Source organism: Henckelia pumila, chromosome 1 (genome assembly GCF_033568475.1).
Source record: "Henckelia pumila isolate YLH828 chromosome 1, ASM3356847v2, whole genome shotgun sequence".
In the NCBI taxonomy this organism is placed as follows: domain Eukaryota; kingdom Viridiplantae; phylum Streptophyta; class Magnoliopsida; order Lamiales; family Gesneriaceae; genus Henckelia; species Henckelia pumila.
Window position 1 is genome coordinate 50,600,926 of NC_133120.1, and position 7,288 is coordinate 50,608,213.

The window sequence follows — 7,288 nt, forward strand, 5'->3', positions numbered from 1 at the left end:
TACCCTCTAGTGAAAACGGGAAACTGTTTTCCTTAGTGAGAACATGGAGTCCAATTGACAAACTTATGGTCCCGAATAATATCAACCAACCATAATTTTCAAAAGGTAGAGCCCAATTGCTTCCAAAGCAACCTCCATGTTTTTACCTCATTTCCAATAAGGGCCCAATAATATGACGCCGTTTATTGTGACATGTCAAGATGACCCATCAATATTAAGTTGTGATGGACGGTCGCCATGTGGATCCCCCAATAATATGAGCCGATCCCATGGGAGTTCCACCCAACTTACAACATGTGTGGATCCAATGTACAGCTTTCCGACGAACGGGCCCCCCCAATAATATGAGCCGGACCGTATCCGCGGGTAGCATCTCATACATTGATCGTTGATGGAAGGTAGGAACATTTAAACAAATTTAAATTTCCTTTATTTATCTTGATATCAATTTTAAATCATATTTAAAATGAGGGATTTTTAATTATAAAAATTTGTCTCATCATTTAAAAATTTTTGTATGCTTGCCGGATTCATACAATTATGTCTAAAACATGCATACAACTATAATATCACATATTATATAGGATGATCGATTCCATTTCTAATCGACCCGTGGTTGCCAATCACGAGTCTTAGTCCAATCCTAGGTAATATGCAGTATGCAATGCAATCCTATTACATTTGCTTCCAATTTACATTTCTTCTGTCTTTATTGTCTGCTGGGCCCACCTCCATCTTCAAATCTTGATCTCCCACTAAATCTAATGTATTTACAATAAATAACAATGACAAGTAGGGGATACATTTTTAAGGGGTTGTAACGGGCCATAAACCAAGCCCACTTTTATTACATATGACATTCATATTGGGCCATAAACCAGGCCCATTAATAAAACCAACAACAATAAAACAAATGTAAATTCCTAACATACACCTACAAAATTGGTCATGGCAATCGATCATCCTTATCCAATAACATTTAATTCAAAATTAATTTATTGGATAACATGCAATGGCAATTTAAATTTAAAAAGATAAAATCATATCTCATACATAAAATCTTATTTTACATATAAAATCATATTTTATCTTTTTATCAAATAAAATCATATTTTATCTATAAAATCCAATTTTATACATAAAATCATATTTTACTCAATATATCCATAAGATCATATCTTATCATCAATTGTACCAAAAATAATTAATTTCAAAATTTAATTAAAGGATAAATATTAAAATTTTCCAAAAATTCAAATTTATCCAAAAATCAATTTTAAAATTTTTGGACTCGAACAATTTGATCCGGCGCCTCGTGGACCAATCAAAACAATTTTCGATCGGACCAAAAATAGAATTTTAACATATTAAAATTTAATTTAAAAAATTAAAAAAAATAATTTTTCCCGCGGGCCGCCCGGGACGTTCCCGGGCCGGGCAGCCCGGCTGCCCCTAGGGCAGCGACGATCGCTGCCCTGCGCAGCGCCCAGCGCCGTGCGCTGCCCGGGGCAGCGACGATCGCTGCCCCTGCCCCGGGCAGCGATCCAATCGCTGCCCGGGTTTTTGCCTGAAAAAAATAATTTTTTTATTTTTAAAATATTTATTTTGTTTCAAAAACCGAGGCCTAAAAATTTTTGTACAATTGATTAATTTAATCGCTTGATCTGAGCAACCTGGCTCTGATACCACTGTTGGAGAACGCGGCGATCAGATCAATTATGATTGATACCCGGTGCAGCGGAAGTTTAAAATTTTGTATGGAACGATTCCATAATGGGTATCAACCTTACGATTAAATTGTGTGTGTAAAAATTAAATAACAATTATAAAATTTTTACCTTTAATCTCGAATCGAGATTTTGGACACCAACAGATTTCTCTGCTCTTGTTGTATATCCCTGGAACTGATGGACGAACTGTTCTTCAATCAGGTCCACGAACAGAGATTTAATCCCTCTGATAGATTGCACTAGAAAATCTATCAGAAGTTTTCTACGAAGAGATTAACGAATTTGATCCGTTAAACCAGACTGTAATTCAAAATCACAGGCTGGATTTTTCTCAAGCAGAGGGAGAGAGGGGGACGGCCACCTTTTGAAAAAGGAACTAGGGTTTTCGAAAAATCCTTGTGACCTGTTGTGTATAATTTCTGTACTGCAATAACTTATTTATAATGTAGGCCACTAACAGCTTAGGGCCCATTAGTCATAAGTTCAAGCCCGACAAGCAAAGCCCGCATGTTCAGAAATTAATATAAAATTCATCGTGACTCCGATTGATAAACCGATTTCACCAATGTGCACATAAACCATTTCTGCACCTTTTAAAGTCAAGATAAATTTTTCTGAATCCGAATTCAGTGGTTTCCAAAAATGTCCATCCCTATGTCATTTTAGGAAATCTTACTCCTCTACTCATAATTAAGAAGTCCAACTTCTTTGTTCATTAAATTTAACTCTTTAAATTTAACTATCTCAACGGGGATTAAAAATCCATTACTCTGTGTGACCCTCAATGGTTCAGGGATACAGCTAGCCGTGGGCTCACAACTCCTTGTGACTCGGAACAACAATTTCCGACTTGCCCATCGAATCATGGTAAGAGCGCCTAGCAACATCGCCCCATGATTCCCTAGGTATCACTGATAGTGCCTACAAGAACCAATAGATTTTGGTTAGCGTACAGTACGGTCCCTTCATCCATATATCCCGATCGAATCAACAACCATTGGTATATCGAGAGTCGTTCGAGATTCGATAACTATGCAATACATCTTGAAGATCAAATAGTGACATCGCATGTGTTACTAAGAAACCATTTCTTAAAACACATCATGTACTCTGGCCAGAGATTCGTCACACTAATATCTCCTCAGATCGCATAGGATATCCACACTCGCAAGTATGTGGTGAATCCTTGACAACAAAGCATCGACTCCTATATGTGTTGTAACTGTACCCAATCCCGACACCTGATGACCCCAATAGAGTCGGTAAACGAGTCAAAGCACAGTACTAGCATATAGAGTCTCAATGATGTTTCAAGTAGTAAGGACTAATGGTGTACAACCAAAACCGCGGACTTTATCCACTCGATAAGTGATAACCACTTGGAAAGTCCGAATAGGGTAGTTCGATCATTCATCATATGAATATCCATTTGCATGCTTCGAACATCTCTATGTTCCTTACCAATGAAACGTGGTACTCCGCATCGCAAATGATAGTCTCAAACTCGAGCGATCGTTATCCTTATTATCGGACGGCTCAATCGACTAGGAACAGTTTAGAATATACAGTGACTATAAGATGTGTTTCATGATAGACATCCCCATGTTCTACCACATCTTACATACACTATAGTATATTCAAGGTCTTTATCAAAACAACAATAGTATATCACAATATAACAATATGAAGAAAGATAAAGTCATTGCCATTAATAAAAGTGTAAATTATATTAAACAAAAGATTGTTTATACAAAGAGTCATCAAAACCCTTAGCCCCAAGTTGGCTCACCGGGCACCCACTCTTTCACAGACAAACACAGAAAGCCATCTGACTGATAATGAAATCCAGACGAGCTACCCTCGTTAGCTAGACGAGCTAAATGCTGGGTCTTTGAATCAGACATCTGAGCATCTCTAATCCGCGAATACAAAGCTGGCTCAGATAATATCGCAAACATCTGGATACTCTGCATACCTTTCTTATGCTTGAAGGTATATCCTGAAGTACAACAGTCACTGATCGCACTAGACATCGAACAAGTCTGAAATGAGGATAGTCGCACTTTGCGACTCAAAGCATCAGCGGTGAGATTAGCAGCTCCCGGATGGTACTTAATCTCGCAATCATAGTCCATAAGCAAATCCATCCAATGTCTCTGCCTCATGTTCAACTCCGCCTGAGTGAACAAATAATTGAGACTCTTTTGGTCGGTGAAGATCTCAAATTTCTCGCCATACAGATAATGACGCCAGATCTTCAAAGCGAACACAATGGCTGCCAATTCCAAATCATGGACTGGGTAATTGTCCTCGTGAAGCTTCAGCTGTCTAGAAGCGTATGCGATCACATGCCCATTCTGAGTCAGGACACAACCTAACCCCTGCAAAGAAGCATCAGTGTACACCACATACCCTCCCGATCCTGACGGTAATTCCAACACCGGCGCAGAAGTTAACCGCCGTCGAAGCTCACAGAATTTCTCCTCACACTCGGAGGACCACTCGAAATCGAAACTCTTGCGGGTAAGCTGCGTCAAAGGTCGAGCTAACTGAGAGAAGTTCAGAATGAAACGACGATAATATCCTGCTAGACCCAGAAAGCTACGAATCTCAGCAACTATCGTCGGTCGCGACCAATTAAGAACAACTTCAATCTTACTCGGATCAACAGAAATCACCTCCCTGGATATGATATGGCCAATAAAGACCACTCGATCCATCCAGAACTCACACTTGCTCAGTTTGGCATACAACTGCTCATCTCAAAGAGTCTGCAGTACCAACCGCAAGTGAGAAACATGCTCTTCCGCGTTACGCGAATACACCAATATGTCGTCAATGAAGACCACGACAAACTTGTTCAAAGACTCCTTGAAGACACGGTTCATCAGGTCCATGAATATAGCCGGCGCATTAGTCAAACCAAATGGCATCACTAGAAACTCGTAATGCCCATAGCGAGTACGGAATGCAGTCTTGGATACGTCCTAATCACGGACTCTCAACTGATGATACCCAGATCTCAAGTCAATATTGGAGTAAACTGAAGTGCCCTGCAGCTGATCAAACAAGTCATCCATACGAGGCAACGAATACTTGTTCTTCATAGTGGCTCGATTCAGCTGCCGATAGTCAATGCACAGCCGCATCGATCCATCCTTCTTCTTTACAAAAAGAACAGGAGCTCCCCAAGGAGATACACTAGGACGAATGTACCCCTTGTCCAAAAGATCATGTAGCTGATTCTTCAACTCACGCATCTCTGATGGAGCCAGACGATACGGTGCTCGAGAAATAGGTGAAGTACCCGGCATCAACTCTATGCCAAACTCGACTTCCCTAACAGGAGGAAAACCGGGAATCTCATCAGGAAATTCATCCATGACCGGAATACTCTCTATCCCAACGCTCTCAGCGGACAAATCAACTGCATACATAAGGTAGCCTTCCCCGCCAGACTCTAGAGCTCGACAGGCTCTCAAAGCTGATACCAAGGGCATCGGGGGTCGCGCTCCCTCACCATAGAAAAACCAGCTCTCACTCCCTTCCTGATGAAAGCGCACTAATCTCTGATAGCAGTCCACTGAAGCTCGATAGGTAGTCAACATATCTATTCCCAGAATGCAATCAAAGTCGTCCATCGCCAGGACCATGAGATTCGCAATCAAAATGTTACCCTCGAACCCTAAAGGGCAACCCATCACTACACGCTTAGCCAAAGCAGATTGGCTCGTCGGAGTAGAAATAGACATCTCTACGTCTAGTGCAATGCATGGTAACTTATGCCTCTTAACAAAACGTGCAGAAATGAAGGAATGAGATGCACCAGTGTCAATAAGTACAATATCCTCCACTGCCTGATCATGTCTCAGGGCAAACACCTGGCCAGAAGCTCGTGGCCTCAAATGAGAACTCCCAGCAGGCTGTCCCTGCGACCTTTGCTGAATAGTGGCCTGAGAACCAGATACTGAACCAGAACCAGAACCGCCTCCCCCAGATAGTGGACAATCCCTCCGGATATGACCAGTCTCTCCACAACGGAAACAAGTTCAAGAAGCTCTATGGCATTTGTCGGATGGATGGTTCTTCCCACAGTGATTACACTTGTCCTTCTTACCGAAACGGACAACACCAGCAGAGCCAGAGGAAGAAGAAGTAGATCCAGACTTCTTGAAAGATTGGGCACGGGGACCCAAAGATTGCTGTCCTCTGCCTGGTGACAACGGCTCACCAAACCCTCGTAGGACATGTCGTCGCCAACCGCCACACGGTCATGGATATCAGGGTTAAGGCCCTGAAGGAACAGATTATACTTCATCCCAGAGCTGTCAACAATCTCGGGGCAATAGGTTAGCAGATCAAAGAACTTCTGCTGATACTCATCAATAGACATGGCTCCCTGTCGTAGACTCAGTAGCTCGCCCGCCTTCGACTGACGGAGTGCAGGAGGAAAATACAACTTCTGAAAAGCTGTGCAAAACTCGGCCCAGGTGGCCACCACCTGCGCGCACGTCCATCCAAAAGATAACCCAAGGTCTCCATCTTCTGCTCCTCGGTGCAGTGGAAAGTCTAAAAAGTCGTCTCCATGCGGTCTAACCAGTTCTCCGCATCCTCCGGAGACTCACCCCCAACCAAGGGCTTAGGCCCTGTCTGCAAGAATCGACGTACACTGAAACGGTCCTCATCTCGATGATGATGGCGGCGTTCCCGACGAGGCTCCCGGTCAGCATCACCCCAATGCCCACCAATACTACCATGAGAACTCTGGACGTCACGATCTGCCATCTACAAAATTAACCTAACGGTTATCTTATGTAGAATCTATATCCCAAGAATATTTTGCATGCTCTGATACCATAAATGTAGTGACCCTTACCTGGATCACCTACTAAACAGAACTTAGGCATGAAATTAACTTAATTAAATGGATATCAGAATAAAAATGCGGAAACCAAAAACAATATACAATCTTAAGGAAAGTAATCTGTAAATACCCAAATATTATACAACCAGATCGAACAGCTGAATCAATCTAATAACAACAGAATAAAACTTAGGCGAAGCCCCAGCTGGCCAACAACTGCCTAGCCCCTCTTAGATCCACCAGCCTCGTCCAATTGCAAACCTGCCCCATGGAATAGGGTGTCCAGAAACATGGAGTACAATACGTGAGCATAAAATTCTCAGTACGAGAGTATGAGTATACATGCATGCAAAGTGAACTCCCAATAAACTCGAGGTCAAGGATCAGATAACAGAGAGAGACCGGGCCCTGGTATGTAGCACGCTGTGCCGTCGCTTCAGGAGGTGGCCCCAATACCAAAATACCAGTGGATATGACGGACCCAAAATCGATGGAATTCCAACCACTAACAGGATAGGGAAAAACCCTACTCACAGACATCTCGAAGGAGATAGCTCAGTATGCAAATGAATGCAACATAAATCAATGACATATAAACCATGCAGTCACATAATACATGCATACTCAGTCAGGATATCTCGAACAGTACTTCCATACCTCAAATCAGTGCAAGCTCTACCAACTCTAGGTCCAC